We start from the raw sequence: 21,644 nt of genomic DNA on the forward strand, positions 1-21,644 counted from the left end.
ACAATGTGATTCAGCCGTAGCAGTTAGTTGATAACTATGTAAGGTAACCGATGCTGTTATTATGCGATATGTTAATCTTAATTAGTGTATTCATTGAAGATTAGGTGTGAATGAATGGGCAGTGATTTCGAAACTGGGATTAGAGTTAGCTTGAATGTTATATATATTTTTTGGGTTCTGTAAGTGGATAGTCAAAACGGAATCACGGAACTATTATTAAAGAAAAAAATAAATGCGGACAACATCACATACATTGTTCTGAACCCAAAGTAAGTTGCTAAAGCACTTGTGTTATGGAATTTAGATACAACAAAGGTACCACAAACACCCAGACCTATGCAATGTAGAAATGTTAATTCTTAAATTGACCCGACCGGGGATCGAACCCGGGACCTCAGAGCTAGCGACACCTTGTAACCGGTGCGTACGCCACTCGACCACGGATGTCGTTATTGTGGTGATTTTCTGTCCATCCGTCCGTCACTAAGCTGTATCGCTGCAAATTTTGATAGATTTTTAACATTTTAGCGCAAGCTTTTTAATTTTCTTTTTTCACTAAATACATTATATAAAATTTTAACAGTCTAGCTATTACGGACAGACATAGTGCCGTTGCCTCGCAGTAATAGGGTTTCAATTTAAGTCTTTTTGAAAAATAACGAGAAAAATATCTATCTAATTTATCCACTGAGCACACTGAACAATATAGTAATGACTCACCATTAAGTATCCACTTTACATATTAATTTTGCCTGCGCAAAATCCTTTTTTAAAAGCACTCTTCCATCCCACCACGATACACCATTTCTTAAAAAGAAGGATCTATACAACACAAACCTCCTTCTTAAGTAGAATCTCTGATTTCACTTTCCAAACATGACACCTTTCTATCCATATCACGTTCCTGCAATGGTGATCCGCGGCCATTTTATAAGAGATCCGAGCCTATAACGTCTAATGACAATGATTACTATCATTCGAGGCACATTCATACGACAAATCTAGCTCGCAAATGGTTTTAAAGGCACTTATTCTGTTATTGGCAAATCAAGCTGAAAGAAACTCTATTTGGTATTTAAATAGGGTATAAAAGAGAAAATCTATGAAAGTGATGTGGAAACTTTCTTTTCTTTGCTAATATAAACACGGAATTACGTATTTATATTAACATCTAAGTTAGTAAGTGCACGCGTATCTGTGTCACCATACTTATCAATATTATTCACTATCGTAAGATTTTTTTTTAATTAGTTGTCGACAAAACAAGTGTGTACTCAAAATTATAACAACAGCAACTTAAAAAAAAAACAAAATAAAGCTTTCTTTTTTATTGGTATCGGTTTGAATGGCGCCCAACATGGTTTAAATCCAGAGATCATATTATAAAAAGCTATAAATGCCGTAAATACGTAATAAAATACGTAACATTACAAACTAAAAATTACCAATCATAATCAATTACCGTGCATGTAACTACCCAATAGTCCAACTACATCAAACAGGGTTAGGTTTTTTCAAACATTAATACCCCCGCAATTAAAAAGAATAGAACAGGCAGAGTCAAGTTCAGTTTATGAGTATCAGAATAAGCACCAATGTCTTAATAAAAAGAAAATTGCAGTTCTAGAAATAAAAAGAAGACGTAAAGGTTTTACCATCGAACGTCTGCTTTGATGACGTCAGAAGATATTACTGCCGTTATTGTGGGAGGAACTAGTCGTTAAGTGGGACTACTAGCATATACCCATTCTAGATTAATATAGGGTAAGTCCAGGATACATGCCTCAGTGGGATAGATGACTTGATTTTTATTTCACTATGTTAGGAGCACTGTGAGAGTTAAATTTCTCTATAAGTAACGAGTCCTCCCCCCACCAACCTCAGTGCCAGGCAGACTGTGGACAGGAGCGCACGCGTTTCGTCCGTGTGAGTAAAAATCTTCCGCGGCGAGACGACAAAAGGCGCCAAAATAAGATTCGTAAGTAATTTTAACAGTGTATCTTTTCTCTCGCCTATAATGTCTATTTTTTTTCTATTAGTTTGCTTGCATTGAAGATTAACCTATGTAAATTGATAAATTTTATAGTCATTAAAGCTCATTTTTTGTTTTTATTGAGAAGGGCTTCTATCCCCTACAAAAAGTATAGTTGCCTCGTTTTTTATTAGGATAGATGCCCCTAAGGGCAACTATCCTCAACTGTTTTTATAAGAGCTGTTTTGTTGCAGGAGAGCAAAATGCCTCGTAAATATAAAAGAAAACCGGGTTTTATCCCTCGCGCTGTTACCTGGACCGAAGAAAGTATGCTAGCAGCGTTTGAAGAGATGAAAAAGGGAGACAAGGGTGTAAATCAGATTTCTAAAATTTATGGCATACCATCTAGAACATTAAGACGAACATTTCTTAAAAATGACCAACAAAAATTGACATTAGGTATGGTCTAGTTTATTTTAAGAATTACTATATTTACTATCTTTTAATTTAAATTTGATCTACTATACCTTGTATCTTATCATTTTAGTTACTGTCTTATTGGTACTGTAATTAATTCTATATACCTACTCAGCATTTATTTTTATTTGTTTTAGGTAAACACCCTGTGCTAGGGTTTGATAACGAAAATCTCCCCCTATCTTAAGAATAATTTAGTCTGATACCAAAGTTGATTTTTATTTTTTAAGATGATTATTACTAATATCAAGAAGACTGGAGAAGTATTAAAGTTCATGCAAGTTAATTACTACCTAGTAGTTAGTAAAAGATGTTGATTATTATTAAAAAAATATGTGATCATTAATAGATGATAATGTTTATGTATGTTAAAACACAATAAAGACTGATTATTATAATATAGTTGTTTCATTTCATAACAAATCAGTTACAATGTTTGACTAAGTCGTCAATCCCCACTAAGGGCACCTATCCTCACATCATTTTTCATGATAAGTCTTCTATCCGCCACAGTAGGCGTCTATCCTATTTTTTAGAGGTCCAGCAAATTACAATTTATACAAAATCTACACAGTCTATATCAAATCGATTCAGATAAAATAATGCATTAAGAAATATATTAAATATTTCTCAAAGAACACAATGCTCTAAGATTATAAATTTCGGAATTATTAAGCTTTTTCAAAAAGTGTGGCATCTATCCTGGACTTACCCTAATTATGGCTAAGATAGTCATAAAAACTTGAATATTAACTCTCCGAAACCTTATTTGTCCTTAACCTTCATTTATGTACTTACGTTACATCAGATTTTTATAAGTTCCCCGTACCAATCGACATAGATGGTCACCAAGCCAAAGGCAGACCGTTTCAAGGGTAGCTTAACCACGAGCTGCTCGTCTGTTGGGATAATTATAGTTTAAATCGTAAAGCTTTTAGCGCTAACCTCAAGAACACGAAAACGTTTTAAAACGTTAACTGGATATCCGTTTATGGTCACAACAAATTCAACCAAATTTAAACAAATTTTACCCGTGTCTCCCAGATTGCTAAATAAAAATAAACTTTACGATGTTGTAAAAGAGCACATTATACCATGAAACAATGAATGTGATTTACATTTTTGGAAGGTGAGGTGTGTCAGTCACCACATTTACGAGTCCTTTCCACAAATGGAGTCCTGCTGACGCGAGAGAAGTAAATTGGTCACTTTGAATAATTGTTTTATCTCTGAAAAATTTTAGAACAAAGAGAGGATAATATAATTTGTATTACGCATATGAATATATTCAAACGTATACAATGTCGTGATGGCCTTGCAGTTTTATAAATGGATTTGTATTCACGCTATACAGGTTCGATCCCAATGCAGGCAAGGTACTGATGTGGCTCTTTCAAAATCATAATAATTATGTATTTTCTTTACTATTCCAAGATAACACTGACAAACAGTGAAGAAAAAAATTGTCAGGAACTCTAGATATCAATTCTTGGAATCTCAATACTCAAATCGTTAACCACCATTAAGCTAGCGTGGTGTTCAGTGCTCAAACCTTACATATTATAAGACCCCAAAGTTAAATAGTAAAACTTCTTAAAAATCATACATAACTGACACCTACTGACAGTTAAGTCACGCATACGTAAAGTGCAGAAAACATAATTACATCCATTTACTGGTACAGCCAGCAAAAAAGGCCTTTAATTAGTAAATTTAATTACCAAAGTAGCAAAAATACTTTAAATTTTGAATATTAATTTTTATTATTGTCTTTTTCTTGTTTTTTAGCTAAAACAAGATTTTACGATACGTGCCCAAGGATGATGCCATTTTGTCACAAATATATGTCGCAGTGTCACAAGTCTGACTCTCACCTAACAACTCTTTTAAATCCATACAGGTTTTTTATTCCACTTTAGCCTAAAGGTCTCCTAAGTCTTAGAAACCCTCTTTCTATGGTAAACCATTAAATTCCTGTTATAAACTTTTTTGCGGACCGTACTTCAGTAGAAATCATATTCAGGTTGCGGCAAGTTGAGACCATAGAGTTAATAATATTAGAACAGAGTTGCTACCGTTTTTGAAGCCAGCTTGGTCTGCATGGACCGTAATAGTATTTATGTAACGAAGTGCCACTTGACTAATTGAATGATTGCCACTTAAGTACCTGTATCTTTGGTACGCTGTTGCCTACTTTGGAGACTTCAAATAGTTTTTGTTTTTCATACAAATTTTTTATTCAGATCCTGATCATTTTAATACCGTTTTTATGACGGAACGAAAAGATAACGTGACAACTTACTAAGTCGGTCTGACTACAGGGTGTATCTCATTAACCTTTATAGTTAAATAGTTGAATAAAATTTTTGTGTTGCCATAAATAATCAAAATTAAATTCTGTATTAAGCAGCGATTGGTAAAGTCATACATTTGATCGGTCACTTTTGAATATTTTAATTCTTCGGTTAATTTATTTAGAAACACTCGGTTGTGACTTTAACTCGCACTTAACCGGTATTAGTTACGCATCCTCATGATCAAAAGCGGTACTATCGTTAAGTAATTATGAGAATCATACTCTACAGGAAAACTTAAAAAGAATATCGCTCGCTCTCACACATTTTTGAAAGGCCTCATCAAATCGGCGAAGCACTCCAGCGTAAATGATTGCCCTCACTCAGCAAATAAGAAGTGATATATGGCGTCGCATCGCAAGAGCTTCAGTGGAAACTAGGAGAAAGGAATTTACTAGATCTGCCTCTCTAGCCAAAAAACACAAACCAAAAAGCCAAAAAATATCGTTACAGGCAATAAAACATAGAATTAATCACGTGACTTCGTGACTTCTTCTAAAACGTATTTATTACAATTTCGCCATTTTGTCCAATCCCTTCCAAAAGTATCCTTCCTCCTTTTGATTTCTCTCTAGATAGATGTTGCAATAAAATTGTTCTTACTTATTTAAAGCAAATAACTGGTGGCAAACAATATATTCTATAACTTCTACATCTAGATAAAAGGCCTGATATCTGAGCCACAGCAAACAAAGATCGGTTTCGTTTTTCAATATATAGTCAGATCTAACATACACTGGGCAACGCAAGTCCGTACCCAACGAATAACGCTCCGCGACTTAACGTACGAACCTCCAAGAGCTGTAATGCCGAAAGTCGTTAGACAAAAATCGTCGGGTATTGGAGACTTGCGCTGCCTAGTGTATAGGCTTAAGTAGTGGTAATAGTATACAGAAGCTTTTAGGGAGCTGGGATATTTATAGAATCAGTCGTCTTTTGTTTGCGAGATAAGTGAATAGTTGATTTGGCGCCCAACGTGGGAACTATCTGAGGAAAATGACCTTTATGGTTAATGAAAGATATTTTATTCTAACGATATTGATATTCGACTTATTCTACTTTTTCTACTACACTATACGTTGAGTCATTTCGTACCAGCCTAATATTCAAAATTCCGCGTTCTGTTGCGGTTCTTAATTATAAAGGCGCACACACTATTAAAGAAAATTAAAACGAAAAGTATATCTTGCATCTATTTCTACATGTATTTGTATAAACCATTTAATAAAATAAACGAACAAAGCGTTCGAAACGCAAATATAATACCGATCTTTAGAAATTAGCTCCAAAGAGATAGACAAAGAAATCTCAGCTCCAACGCTTTTCGTAACAGCGGGTATTATAACAAAGACATCTATACGTCAGTGGTATTACGTAAAGCGTAAAACGAAAGCAATCGACAGCGCAAAATTCCGAAATTATTGCCATCAAATCTCTATCTATTACTCATCGATTAAACTGCTTTGTAATACCAATTATCAATCCTATGACAACGAAAATTTGACAATATTCGTCGACGAAATTATATTTTGTGTTTGGAATATTAATTGCGATCTGTTATTCCACAATCGGAATTATTATTTCCATAGCAATCATTTTGTTAACTTCACCTACATCATCATCATCGGCCTAGCCTTTTCCCAACTACGTTGGGGTCGACTTCCAGTCTAACCGGATTCAGCTAATTACCAGTGTTTTATAAGAAGCGACTGCCTATCTGACCTCCTCAACCTAGTTACCTAGGCAACACGATACCCCTTGGTTAGACTGGTGGTCAGGCTTTCAAGATTCTAACTACCTGTAACGACTGTCAAAGATGTAGGAATAACAGCCAGGACCTACAATTTAACGTGCCTTCCGAAACACGGACGAACTCGTTATGACAAAGATGGTCACCCATCTACCTAACTCTACTTAATCTGTAATCGATTCACTTATGTGGCGATAGCTCAGCCGCGAGCTCCTCGCTCCTAAATTTCTCTCAAGAAATATGTAATACTGCCCCGGATTTTAGGTGCAGTGAGTCCTCACCTGCCGTCTATTGTTTTAATTCTATTCTTGGAAGGTTCTATTCCGTTGATTAGAGACACATTTTCCGATTCGATTCGTCAACCTACTTTCCAGATTGTGAAATGTTCGCTGGATGAAAATCTGTGTCGCGTCCGTAATCGTGAACGTGATTTTACTCTGACAGAATTGATTTGAGCGATTTGATCTAGTGTCTTGGAGAATATTTCCTTTCTTATTTTTAAAGATTTAGTTTCTTGAGACGTTTTTGGATTTTTTGTTCCTACATGTACAATTGCTTGAAGTTCTTTTTGTCCTTATGTAAAGTATGAAAGTCGTACAAAAAACTTACTATTAACACATACAGATGATTTTAGCGCAATAAAATTAAACTTCTAAAATGAGATGAAATTAAAGTAACAGATTTGTTTCGTTTACTTTCCCAATTTTAAGGTTAAGGCTCTGTTGAGGATGGATTCCGCATAATACCGTTCCGTTTACAAGAAACAATAACTAAACTCAGCTATTGCTACAACAAAACGATTTAATTGAAAAATCAACACCCACTTGAACACCCATAAAATATAAACTTTCCCAATACTTTTGTATTTAAATCAGACAAAGTATGACCAAATTATTCCGTAAAGCAGAATACAAGACTACATTAAAACAGTATTACAAACAATGCAACGCAGAAGTGGGAACAATAACTAATTTACAATGTATCTTACAAGTTGCAAGTGGACAACATACTTTAATAGACTTTTATAACTTTCCATGGCCAACATAATAATATTCCACAACTTTCACACAACGCCATCTAGTATCAAACTGAGGAAAGCTTGTAATATTAATACTAGACAACTGATAAACACAATTATATATTTCTAAATTCATACAAAAAAATAAATAAATTAGACCCAGACTAACAATAAAATGATCGTGCTCATCACAAAAACATTTGTTCTGGGTGAGAATCGAACCTAAGACCTCTGTTATAGCAGTCAGGGCTACTAACCTCTAGACCAATCGGCCAGTCACTATGAACTGTTTTTGTATGTTTTTGCTTTTAATACTTATGCTTTATGTTAAGTGACGGATTCATAAAATAACTGTGGAAAAAAGATTTTTTTTTTTAATATAATGTTTATACTGGCCATATTTCACTATCACATAAGCTCACTTCACTACACTTTGTTCTACAAGCATGTCGTGCGAAGATTTTTACTTGAGCCACATAAGGACCCATCAAAGGCATCGAATGTAATCAAAATGTTTAGGAACATTTAGCAGGGATGGGAGTTTGGGAGACATCCAAGTTATAACTGAAACTTAAAGAAATACAGAAATCTTGATCGCTTCTTTTGTACTAACTTTTTAAGTAAGTCATTTGGTTATTATGTTTTTTAGTTTAATTTCAGTAGACTCTATTGACTCTACTTTTTGATATAATATTTATCATGCAAACAAAACAACTAGGTAATTAAATTGAAAAATAGCCGCATTGCTTACTTTTTTTAATACGTTTCTCGATAAAGACATCGGGGCATGTCCAGAGATGCCATATCCAGGCATGAGTTTAACTTCTGCAAGAACTAGAACAGTATAACCTAGATAGGTAAAATATATGTATTTGAAACCAGATTTTACCCTAAATAGCCAAAAAGAAACGGCTAGCTCTGCTTAAAATTTATTCGAATAAGTAATGGATGAATTTCAATCACAATAAAAAAATATAGTAATGAAAAAATCAAACCTTAGGCAGGACTCAAACCAGCGACTCCTGGCTAATATTCAATTTCTGGCTAAATTGCTCTACCAACTAAGCTACTGAGGTCACTGACCAAGAATTCGAATTGGTTCAATACAACGTGACACATCTTATGGACGTATTTTCAAATGTCATTCAAAGATTTAGAACAAGAAAAATTAAAATAATACCGCTCAATAAATTAATTGAATCGCGCCAACCCTACAAACTGCTACCGAACTTAAAACAATAGTTCCCCGCTCTCACCGCAGCGGAGTCCAAGACTTAAGACTTTGATGTACTTTATACGAATGCCTTGTTATATACTAATAGCTGTGTTTCAAGTAACTGCGGTTATAATCCCCGAACAAAGTTTCTCTTGCCACAGAGAAGGAATTTATTGCTCTCTTTCCTTAGAAGTATCAACATTGTTGTAAGCTGACTTCGGGTTCCGAAGATTAGGGAACAAAATTATTGTGATTGATGGAAACTTTTTGTAATAACAGGATAAATTTGTTAGATTAGGACGGAGTTAATTTTGGGATATAATAATTAATGTTGTTGTGATTTTGTTGACTTTAGTTCGTATAAGGGCTAGATGAAGTACACTTTTGGCTTTCACCATAAAGGTAAGGTGAGATAATTTTCTGCGTCTCTTCCCCAGAAAGAAGATATAAAATAAATTAGTTACATAACATTGCCTGCCAGAATTTTTTCAATTACCAACTGGATGCAAAGGCATTCTTTTTAGATTATTCCACATTCAAACGATCCGTATTAATAACATTTTTCAAATAAACCTCATCCATTCAATGAAAATAAAGCTCGATTTTCAAATCTAAGCCGCGGCCATTTAATTTTCGTTTCTTTTTAATTATGCCGCCACTTTACTTCGGCTTTATTAAAAATCATTATTATTATAATGCGGGGAAGCAAATGAAAAGGTTTGTTCTCATTTCGTCTCAGACAAAAGATTATAAATTATACGCGAAGTCCTTTATTACGTGTTTTTTTTAATAAGGCTTTTGTTTTTAAGGCAAGAAATTGATCATGTCGACAACAAAAGTTTTTGTGAGACGTTTTATAAATGATTCCACAAACTGGGCTTAAACTTTAATTTCGTTTTTCTTTTAAGGGTAAAGAAAATTTTACAGACACTTGACTTTTAAAGAAGTAAAACTGTTATTTTCTTAACCTCGATTGTGTCACAAATCCAAAACACACCTGATTCAGGTTTATTAGATTTTGCTTTGTTTATTTTTGCATTGTCTTTGTTACATATAGAAACAAGCAAGCAGGCAAGTAGACAAGCGCGAGTCGGGATCGCAACACTACATACTCTTTATTATAACAGTAACAGAAAAATATCATCTGTGAAAAGTGTTCCTTGAATACATTTTGGGAACGGACTCTTAAAAAACTTAAAAGAAGTTAATAATAATATAGTACTGACTTCTGGACACGGCGCGCATCGTGAACAGGTTCCTCTCTCTGGAGCCCTGACTACCGGCAGCTTGGGCCCTGTCCCCGTTGCCGGTTGGACACTATTTTTATATTTTAATTATATGTTGTTTTTTTATATACCTATATTTAAAAATGTAATTTATATGTTATATAATTTAAATAAAGGATGTAGTACTGAGAAAATTCTATACCAAAAAGTTTGGATTCAATAAACAGCTTCATACAAACATCTATAAATACATCAACATTTATTTAAAAACCCAAAAATATTATCGTAGCAATTCGCGTAAAATTCACATTTCCAATAACAACAATGTTTACCCGCAGATCTCTAAAACGGCTAACATCAGACCTTACCCTAACACCGAGTTGACATTCGTAATATTTTCTTTTACTTCAATAGCAAATGGATTTTTATTAGGTTAACGTTGCGCGGCCTAAGATGAAAGGGTTAAATTTGCGTGTCTGTGAAAAAATGAGGCGTCGTGGGAAAGTAATAATATTTGTTACAGAATTAGAAAATATTGCTTTGGGTGACGGGAATGTTTGTGCGGTGTTTTGACGTATTTTTAGGGATGATTTATTTTCGTTTAGCGGCAACGTTTGTTCGAAATATTGAGTGTGATATTTCAGATGACAAAGACTTTTTTATGAGTTCAGTCTAACAACAGTTAATGATAATAGCTATAATTATAACACCATAATATTAGCAACTATTCTATTTATTTCCTATTATTATGCATATGTTCTGAAGTGTTATATCAGAAATAATTCTACTTTATTATAGCAGCTTACAAATGTAGAAACTGGTGTGGTCTAGTTTGATGTGATATTAAGAAATGGAAGAATAATTTTACTATAACCAAAATCCTAAGGAAAACACATAAAAAGTGACTTGATTTAAGTTTGAATTGCAAAAAGTTAAAATCACGAAATATTAAGCAAAAAATTTGTTTTTCACCTATAATACCTTTTTTTTTTTTTTCCGGGGTGAAACGCTAATGTCTTCAACCCACGTCGAGGGCACGGCGTGAGGATAAGTCGGACTTCCACCGACTAAAAACACCCCGGGCCCCTTCTACTGCTTTAGCCAGAGTCACGGGATCGCTCGCGCATACTCTGCGCGACTCTGGCTCACCTATAATACCTAACATCCTTTAAAATGATAATAGTTTTATATAGCGGATGCAGGCTTCCTCTAGAACATTTACTGGGAAATAGCAATTATTTCGATGTCGTTATTTTTTCATAAATATTTCACAACATAGGATAGGATGTTATTTATTTTGCTCATAAACAATTAATACTATGAAATGTTAATTAAAATACAGTTTTAGCACAGTAGAGTAATTTAGACATTTTAAATACAATAAATTCTCAATTAATCACTTTTTTGTATAATTTTATACATATTTTTTTTACCAAGTAGACATTCCATAAATCTAGATCAGAAAGGGACCTAGCTATGGGTTTCTTTTTTTTTACATTATTCGCAATTTTGATCGAATGACTTTAAACATTTACAATGGCAAAGATTAGTTATAGTTTAAAACCGCACATTAAGCAGTTTTACATAACATATTTATATATTACTAGCTGTTGCCCGCGACTTCGTCCGCGTGGTTAGAAGATATAAGTTAGGAATTTTTGAACGGAAGCCCTCGAAGATGAATAATATTCCCTGTTTTTTCCACATTTTTTATTATATCTTCGCTCCTATTAGTCGCAGCGTGATGGTATATAGCCTAAAACCTTCCTCGATGAATGGTCTATTGAATACAAAATAATGTTTCAATTCGAACCAGTAGTTCCCGAGATTAGCGCGTTCAAACAAACAAATTCTTCAGCTTTATATATTCTTCAGCTTGATATATAGATTAGTATAGATTGAAACAAGAACATTAACGTGGAACAAATTAGAAAAACAATCTCAGCATTCAATTTTTTTCACAACATTAGCTTCAACCTACAGTTCTATAACTGTTGTACCAAGCGGACAGCGCGCGTCGTTGTGAAATGGTCGATCAACATTTTTACGAAGCTACTAACTGCATTGGGTGTGTCTTTATGGAGTATCGTTACTTAGGAAAACTTTAATCTTCTACCGTGGCTGGGTATAGTGTGAGTTATATGACATTTAGATGATAAAGTCTATCATGACATCAGAGTTTTAGTTGTGGATAATTGTCGTCTAACATAATGAATATCGCTTCTGTGACTTGTTGTAATTGATTTCTGTAGCTGGGATCAATTAAAACAACTGTGATGAGTATTAAGACTCTGGCATTTTGTTCTAATTATAATATTATTAATTTCTTAGCAGGAACTGCAGCGGTATTGGGTTTAATTTATGTTTTTTGCCTGAATACATTGGTTTTCATTATGTTCCAAAGATCCGAAAATAGAGATCGTAATTTTGAATAATTTCTATCTCTCAATGAATAAAATATCTTAGTAAGAGTATGATAATACTCGCGTATTTCAGTGATAACGATTATTTTATTCCACAAATGCAAAATAAACAATTAAACCCTAAACATTGTTACTTAAAACAAACTGATCATTAACAAGCAGAAGAAACATTTTAATGAATAAATTCGCTAAACCTTTTAGTTTGTAATGATTCTATCAATATTCTTTACGCTCTGTGTAATCTTTGCGTTCAAAGGAACGTAATTATGGAAAGTTCAGAAAGCAGGCTGTATGGCGGAGTTCCTTCGCCTTGTGTGAAACTATTGAAATGTTTTTAGACTTACTTCTTTTGGGCTTACGTGAAAGAATGATGGTCAATGCTTATCATATTAAAGTGCACTTATTAATTTTGTTGAGAGACCCCAAATCTGAAGTTAATTTAAGAAACCGCCTACAGCGGAAGATTTACTACAGTAATATTTATAAAGAAACTTCTGAGCCAATTTTGATGGTTTTTACGGGACCAAATGACAAGTAGTTCCAGTTAAATTAAAAAATAATCAACAATATTTTGTCCTTACGTGACAAATATCTCAAAAATAAAAAACAGAAAAATTAAGAACCTTCTTCTTTTCGAAGTCGGCTGAAAATCAGTTTAAAAACAAATTCAAGAGTCTAATTTCCTCTCCCCCTGTATTCCATTTACTACTAAACCTATCTCTACACATTTCGACTCTACCTTACAGTACACTGTATAAAGAACTTCAAAGGTTTTAGAACCATGTCACGTTAACCACTCAGTTTAATCAACAAACACGTATTTTGTTTGACAATCTCTTCTCACTGACCCTTTGATAAGCACGGACCTACGATTTTACTGGTCTATTACAGTAGTGACTTCATTTCTATTTTCCGTATGTCTTTTATTTTATTATTTATTTTTTTGATGACTGATTTAAAATTATGAGCGTCAAACTTCGAATTTCGTTTTTTTTTTTACATTGCAATATGAATGTACACTACAGATTTTTTTTTTACATGGTTTGGTACCTGCTTTGTGCATTTTTAGTAAACACCATTTTGTTTTATACATGCAAATTACTTTTAGCTTTAATTGATGAAATTTTACTTTTGTTTATTATTATATTAGTTTAATAAAATTGTTCCAAATATCATTGAGTCACAATTTAGTACTCAAAGAATGGAAATCGCGGATATTAGATGCTTAAGATATCAATCCGGGTTGTCATGCCAAGCCATCCTAAAGCTATTTCTCGAACGTGCATTAAACTTACAATCGCAAACATACTTGCAAACATTCAGACCAGCTGTAAGGATTTCCAATTATTTGAAGTCTTTTGGGTATTTAATCTACGATTTAGACAAATAGAGGTTTATGATTCTAATTATAACACCTACGTCAACTAATATTTGCACTAGTATTTACTTAGGGCGTGTTAATACAGTGACGATATATCCTGGCGCTTCGGATATTAAATAAAAGTTTGTTAGAGCGGGATGAAAGTATACATGCTAGTTATGTGAAACAGAGACAGCGATATTTTGTCGATGTGCCAAGTTAAATCGGCCGCACTATACGAAGTGTTACCTAAATATACCACATGGGAGCTATTTGTACAAAGGTATAATCTCTTAATATGTTTGCGAAGTATTTTGAGATTAGGATTAATTAGAAGTTATAGAAATATACATAGATTAGAATTTGCCAAGAGCAATTTAATAACTTTTTTATACAAATATACAGCCGACTTAAAATAAAACTATCGAGCCAAACTTAGTAACGTTTTATGGGACATGTTAAACAAAAATCAACAAAATCAGTTCATTCAGTCGGAAGTTCTGAGGTAATACAAAAAAAGGAGGAATACAGAAGAATTAAGAACCGCTTTTTTGTAGTCAAATGAAAAACAAAAGCTAGTGATCGACTAAACATTATAAGTACCAGCAGACTTAAAATGCTATGGACATATTACTTCAAAGGAACGATTTCATGACAACTCTAATTTTGGGAACATATCACATTGATTACCACCTAACTTCAAAGTAATATAATCATCAGTCGCAGAAGATAGTCACCCATTTAAGCCGTGTTAAGCAATGTCAATTTATCGAATGAAAACTACATGACCGAAATCACATCACAGCTAGGACCAAAACCAAACGAAGGTAAGAAGTCGATTTGCAGCTCCAACATAAAGCTCAAGAACAACAACATATCAATAACACAACCTGTTTCTATCCAGCATCTATATCAAACGAACAGTTTCGAGGCACTGAAGTACGAACACGTTGTCCAATAAAATGAAGACGGATTTTATCGCCAGTAAAATGTTGCCCAAGAAATTGAAACAATTGAAGCAAATTGGGTTACTACGAGTACATTCGAATGCGACAGAAAGATCTGCCTCGTCTTAAAATATTATCAGCAATTTTAAATTTAAATATCACTTCGTTGGTTTTTGAAGAAGATTTTGAAGAGTTTTATGTGGGTGTGTCTTAGCAACGATTTTTGACGTATTGGAGCTCGTGTCTAAGCAGCTGCACAAGTTGATCAATCACAGGTTAAGCTACGCTTGACACGGTCGGTCCGTGGATGGGTGACCAGACCATCTGTGCATTTATTATTAAACGGAGTTTTTAGACAAAATATTGGTGCATTTTTTCAGTACCTAAATACATAGAATGTGGAGTGTACAAACTAGTAAATAAAATACGTAGTTTATAACGATAAATAATTAATTTTATATTGATGCATACGTAATACACCTAAACTTACTACATCACTCTACATACAAAACAAAAGTTTGTGGGCAGGTATAATTTAAGTTATTTCTCTAAAAATACATTTTCAAAAGTGGACGGTATTAAAGCGACGCAAGTGGTTGAAGTTTATAAGATTAGTGTCAAAAGTACCTTAATTAGGCAGCTGCGGCAAATTTTCTAGGAAAATTGTTTTAAAAATATATTCATTCTCTTAAAAACGCTTTTGCGAAGGGCATTATTTTAAGTGTCGTAGTATAATATATGTATGTTTGAAACAGAGCAAAGAAAAGAAAATGTTAATTACTAGTACTTGGCCGTATAAAATAAAATAAATGGGTTCGGTACAAATAGGTAAAACCTTCATTTTCTGAAAAAAAGAATGTTAGCAAATATTGTTTAACAACTATTGATTGTATTTCTATACTAGCTGTTGCCCGCGACTTCGTCCCCGTGGGTAGAAGATATAAGTTATGATTTATACCTGCCCTGTTTTTTTTCACATTTTCCATTCTATCTTCGCTCCCATTAGTCGCAGCGTTATGGTTTATAGCCTAAAGCCTTCCTCGATGAATGGTCTATTGAACACAAAAATATTTTTTCAATTTGGACCAGCAGTTCCTGAGATTAGCGCGTTCAAACAAACAAACAAACAAACTCTTCAGCTTTATATATTAGTATAGATTTGCAACAGGAATACGTAATCCGTCGAAAACTGTCTAGCTATCATTGTTCATAGAACAGCCTTTTAACATACGTACGAATATACGGACAAACACTCCAGCCTCAGAACTTAGTTCTGTGTTCATTTTAAAGTCCTATTTATTATCAATAACAGTCCCTAGTAGTTATATAAATTAAGGGTGACCCACACATGACACAACGAGCAAAGATGAGTTGACAACAGAAATTAGCATTTGAATGACTTTCTATTATATTTTCAAACACATACAAGTCGAGTCGTATTCTTATATCAAAACAACTATTATAAGATTTGCAGTAACATTTAAAGAACATTATACCAATACAAAATATCTTTGTATACAAAATTATCATATGAAACACATCAGGCACGTCATAATGGAACATATTGCTCCATAATTCAGGAATTGCTTTGCGATTCACTTCAAGGTCACATGCATTTAGTTTTCAAGTACCGTTATAATAGCCAAATACCGAAATGCTATCGATAATGTAAATTGAAGCACTTCTGTTAAATGATTCAAAATTATTGTGTTTGGTGAATTGTGACGTCATAATTTCACGACCATTTTGAACTAGGTTCCCAAATTTTGAACGTAACAACCTAACCGTACAGCGTATTTCTAGTACTTACTTTTCATTGATTAATTTTTCACAGCTTTCGATTTCCAGCTTTGAGTTTTTAAAACATATCCTACTAATATTATAAACACGAAAGTTTGTATGTATGCATGTTTGTTTCTTTTACACGCAAAAAGCACTGAACGGATTTAGATGAAACTGGATACACAGATAGTTTTTTTCTCAATGTTACGTTGAAGTGGGATCATTTTCGATTCCATTTTTTCCGCGGACAGTCCCTCGTTCTACATCTAGTTGAATAATATAATAAACTTTGTATTTCATGAAAAAGACCAATACCTTTACCTGTACCTATACCTTTACCTATACCTTTACCTATACCTTTACCTATACCTTTACCTATACCTTTACCTATACCTTTACCTATACCTTTACCTATACCTTTACCTATACCTTTACCTATACCTTTACCTATACCTTTACCTATACCTTTACCTATACCTTTACCTATACCTTTACCTACCAACCAATTATGAAATCAATTTCAACCATTGGATGTTGCGGAGATAAAAACACTAATTCTTAAATTTACTACCGCTTTCCTTTATGAATAGTAACGTGCGTTCGTTTGTTTGATTCACATTTGCGGTTACACAAACAAAAAAAAACTGATTATGACATATATTATTTTAACAACGAAACGTTCTGATAATGCAATCAGTAGGTACGTAACACAAGTTACACAACATTTGTTATCTAAGCATAGAAGCGGAAACTATGCGGTTAAACTATCCTGGGCAACAATTCTGCTATTTAAAATGGCCGATGAATGAATGAAATTTGTCTTAAAATGACAATTTTCATTTTATCTTAAGCTTTTTTCTACACAATTTTTATTTATTTATTTATCAAATAACATACACAACATAACAGTCTACACCAAATCGTTGGGCAGTCAGATAATACAATTACAACAGAAACTTAAACACTAAAAAAGGGGACAAAAGTCTACAAATTATAAAATTTACACATAAACAAGAATTAAACAACAATAAACAAACACATAAGAAACAGTAAACAATCACCTTTCGTTCCTCAACTCACAGAATTTCAAACACATATAACAAAAATCCATCCATTTCATCGCAAACAGATAATTGGAAATTCAGTGTGAGACGCTGAACTCAAGGTCAATACAATTAAGTTCCATTTATGGTATTGACAAATGCTTAAGAGAATAGGAATAATTTCAAATTTAATTCAATTGCCATTCATTCATCGGCCATTGTAAAATAGCAGAATCGGGGCCCTGTTAGTCTAGTGACAACGACTGTTATACCGAAGGTCATACGATTCAAACCCAGGACAAAAGTTCATATGTCAAGTGCATGCCTATTTTTTCGTCCTGTGTCTGGGTGTATCCATAATATGTTTGTATGCATGTATATTTATGTATCCATATCATCTTTTCAGTTGTCTAATACTCGTTATACAAGGTTTACTTAGTTTCAGGCTACGAGATGGCATTGTGTGAAAGTTGTTGTATAAATATATATGTATACTCGTATATGTTAATTACTTTGACTTTTCTTCGTTGTGAGATAGCCTTATTTTTTTTGTTCTTATACCCCCAAGGCGCTGCCCAAACGCTTACGAAAAAAAAACCATTGAAAACGGTAGCGTCCACTCTAAAAATAAACATAAAGTAATTTGTTCTCAGCTGATCACATTTTATCCAAATATATCAAACTACTATCATTCCATAAATTCAATAACAGAAACATGAGATTTATCTATCTAAGTCCAAAATTTAAATATAACTATTCAGCTTTGTATACAAACCTATCATCATCAACCTAGCCTTTTCCCAACTATTTTGGGGTCGGCTACCAGTCCAACCGGTTTCAGCTACGTACCAGTGTTTTACAAGGCGCGACTGCCTACCTGACCTCCTCAACCCAGGTACCTGGGCAACACGACACCCCTTGGTTAGACTGGTTGTCAGACTTTATTGTATACAAACCTATACCTGTACTAAAACCTCTTTAAACAAAACGTGGAAGCAGGAGAGCGCTATACAAATCTTATAACACCGTCTCGTTCCCACAACTGCAATGGATTGGCTTTAAGGATCGTACATATTTGATACTTGCAGAGAAAAACAAGGGGCGTGAAAAAGCAAAGCGTAACTTGATCAAGATATATTAAATTACCCAAGAGAAATAGGATTTTTGTGGAGGCAGACAGAACTCTTATTGATTTAGTAGTTTGTTTTCAATGATTTGACACTTTTAGTTCGTTAAAAGTTAAAACGTTTATTGTCACTTGTGTTTATATTGTATTTGTCTTTTTTTGGATTCTTTAGCCAGGAAGGAATAACACGGATGCAACACAAAGCCGCGACACGTCCCTCACAGTATGTTTTGCGTTCTGACCTCAACTATACGACTATCCATGCAGCCAAACGATAACTCTAGTTTACTACGGGTTGGCGATGACTATTTCCTATATTTGGAATTTTACCTTTAATACTCAAGAAACAAAATTAAAATCGGTCAATCCGTTCGGAAGCTATGTTGCTACAGATAGACATATGATCACGTCAAACATATTTCATCCCTGTTTTTTTGTCGGGGGATAAGACGCATCGGAGCTTGCCTGCTTGGGATATGCACAATCCTATTTCGTTGCATGTCCATATTTCACATGATTTTAGGGCGCCAGTACACTTTGTATATTGCCAAATATAGGCACAATGCCAAATTAATCAGTATTCTATGAGAATACATAAAACAAAAGATAGAATAAGATAGCAACTGTTGTCTAATATTACATAAGAAACATTCAAATTATGAAACAGTCGATCTATAGCAATATTGTAAGCTGAAGAGTTTGTTTGTTCGCTAAATGCGTTAATATCGGATTTGAAAATTCTTTCAGTGTTAGATGGCTTTAGATACATATCATCATGCTATAATGAGAAGGAGCAGAGCATTAATTAAATATATTACTCTAAACTATTTATACGATTTAAACAATATAGTATTGATACGTTAAAAACCACGCGGACGAAGTCACGCGCACTACCTATCATCATCGGCCTACCCTTTTCCCAACTATGTTGGGGTCGGCTACCAGTCCAACCGGTTTCAGCTAAGTACCAGTGTTTTACAAGGAGCGACTGCCTATCTGACATCCTCAACCCAGTTACATGGGCAACACGATACTCTTTGGGTAGACTGGTTGTCAGACTTTTTCAAGCTTCTGACTACCTTGTTACAACTTTCAAAGATGTAGGAATAACAGCCGGGACCCACAATTTAACGTGCCTTCCAAAATACGGGGGAACACGTTATGACAAAGATGGTCACCCATCTACGGACCAATCGCGTCAAGCATAGCTTAACCTGTGATCGATTCACTTATGCGGTTATAGCTTAGCCACGAGCTCCTAGTTTTCTTAATATTAAATATTGTTTATTGAGAAAAATAAATAATTTCACCCTGTAAATGTTTCTTAGTTTGCTTTCATTTCATATAAAGAAGCTGGGTCCATTGTTCACTAAGCTTAATTATAAGGTTTCTCACGACGTTTTTAGTCAACATTGCAATAATTTTAAAGAATAACGAAGAAAGTGCAAACCACTGCCGTTTCCGAAAATGGCATTGATAAGAAATGAACTTGAATCTACATCATCCTAAAAATCCAGTCTTTCAGCCGATAAGTAGATTACACAAACCGACATTACTAAGAACATCAAAGACAAAAAATCGTGTCAAAAATGAAGACGAAATCGTAGCCGAAATCCAAAATAAAGTACTACTTCAATCCAACGTCGAAACCCGAAAAATATCGAATGGAAATCTTAATAAAAGTCCCCAAGTCTTTACAAATCGTTCACAGTGTCCCCAGTACATTTTCTCGGGGAAGAAATACCTTACCCACTTAATCCGGCCCCAAATACACGCATTTCTTATCCGACTCAGCCCTAAATCAGTGCTGTTATTATCACCCTGATATCAGCATAAAGGGGGCGTCAATAGTCCCCTTGAAATGACGGAAAATGTTCAGAAGTACCAGTCGATAGGATTGTTGGGGTAGACTAGGATTGCGGTTCTTTTTTTTGTTTTGTAGTAAAAGAATCCTACACTGAAGAATTTGTTCCTTCTTATTGTTGGTGTCTTTTTGCAAACATTCAAGTCATATGCACAAAGACACCTAGATTCAGAACAAGAATTGTGTGCTTGTTCTACGCGAGGATTGAACTTGTTGTCATGCATTAATTTAACTAAAAATTAATCTCATTAAAATAATACTTAAATCTACCAAACCTTCTATACTTACCTACATTACGGTTCTGATCACTGCTTTCAAGCTATCTGACGTCACACTTCACTGATTCGGTGACGTCATAGGCGTAATTAGCTGTTGGTTGGAAGGCATACTGTATCATTAAATAGATAAAGAATAGACGGAATATGTCAGTATATTGATTGATTGATAGATAAGCTGACGAAACACGAATATAATGGACTTGAATTAATATGTAACTGTGATTTCAGTTTATAAATATATTGGTTGTTGTCTTTATTCTGCCTACTTGAATATTGATTTATAAGGAGGTGAACAGCAAGTAGACGCGTAGCAAAATATTAGTATTTCACTTATGTAACATCGTTTTTTCATGCGATTGTTAGTCTTTTTTGGAGCTCAATGCATGTGACTGTAAGTCCTTTTTGAAACTCAAATTATATTCAATACGAGTTCCATCAAAAGGAGTAAATTGCTTTATCGTCTAAGCTTAACAAACATACTAACCTATATTCGTAATACATATATATCGTATATTAAAAGGCGAATTTGATGCTGACCAATTTTTAAACAAATTTTCCCGTAGTGTTTTTATTTGCACATTATATGATACTTGATTAATGATAAAACTTGGTATGAATAAGTCTGTCTTTTAATTTAACTTTCCATAAGGTTTGATTATCCAACCTAAGGACGATAGCTCATATAGATAGAAATCATTGCTTTAAAGTATTTATTTTTATTTTCAGGAACAAGTGGAGTTCCTTGGTGTATCACGTTTGATGATCTCCATCAAACATTCAGCGACAGGAGTTTTGAGGACCAACAGGT

The 21,644-nt window shown here is 33.9% G+C and overlaps 1 protein-coding gene and 1 long non-coding RNA gene across 2 annotated transcripts in view; both read left to right on the top strand.

Annotated features, from left to right (window-relative positions):
* The first annotated feature begins 389 nt into the window (after nucleotides 1-389).
* On the top strand, nucleotides 390-2,659 carry LOC113495279. Its single transcript, XR_003400704.1, has 3 exons — nucleotides 390-1,978; nucleotides 2,227-2,431; nucleotides 2,587-2,659. It is a non-coding gene; the product is annotated as an uncharacterized LOC113495279 (long non-coding RNA).
* A 17,316-nt stretch (nucleotides 2,660-19,975) lies between these two features.
* The window catches only part of LOC113494762 (octopamine receptor Oamb), an 89,905-nt gene continuing 88,236 nt past the window's right edge, over nucleotides 19,976-21,644 (top strand). The window contains exon 1 of the mRNA XM_026873213.1: nucleotides 19,976-21,642. The gene's annotated coding sequence lies outside the window, so the exon portion shown is untranslated. The remainder of the gene's footprint in view (nucleotides 21,643-21,644) is intronic.

Source organism: Trichoplusia ni, chromosome 6 (assembly GCF_003590095.1).
Source record: "Trichoplusia ni isolate ovarian cell line Hi5 chromosome 6, tn1, whole genome shotgun sequence".
Classification (NCBI taxonomy): domain Eukaryota; kingdom Metazoa; phylum Arthropoda; class Insecta; order Lepidoptera; family Noctuidae; genus Trichoplusia; species Trichoplusia ni.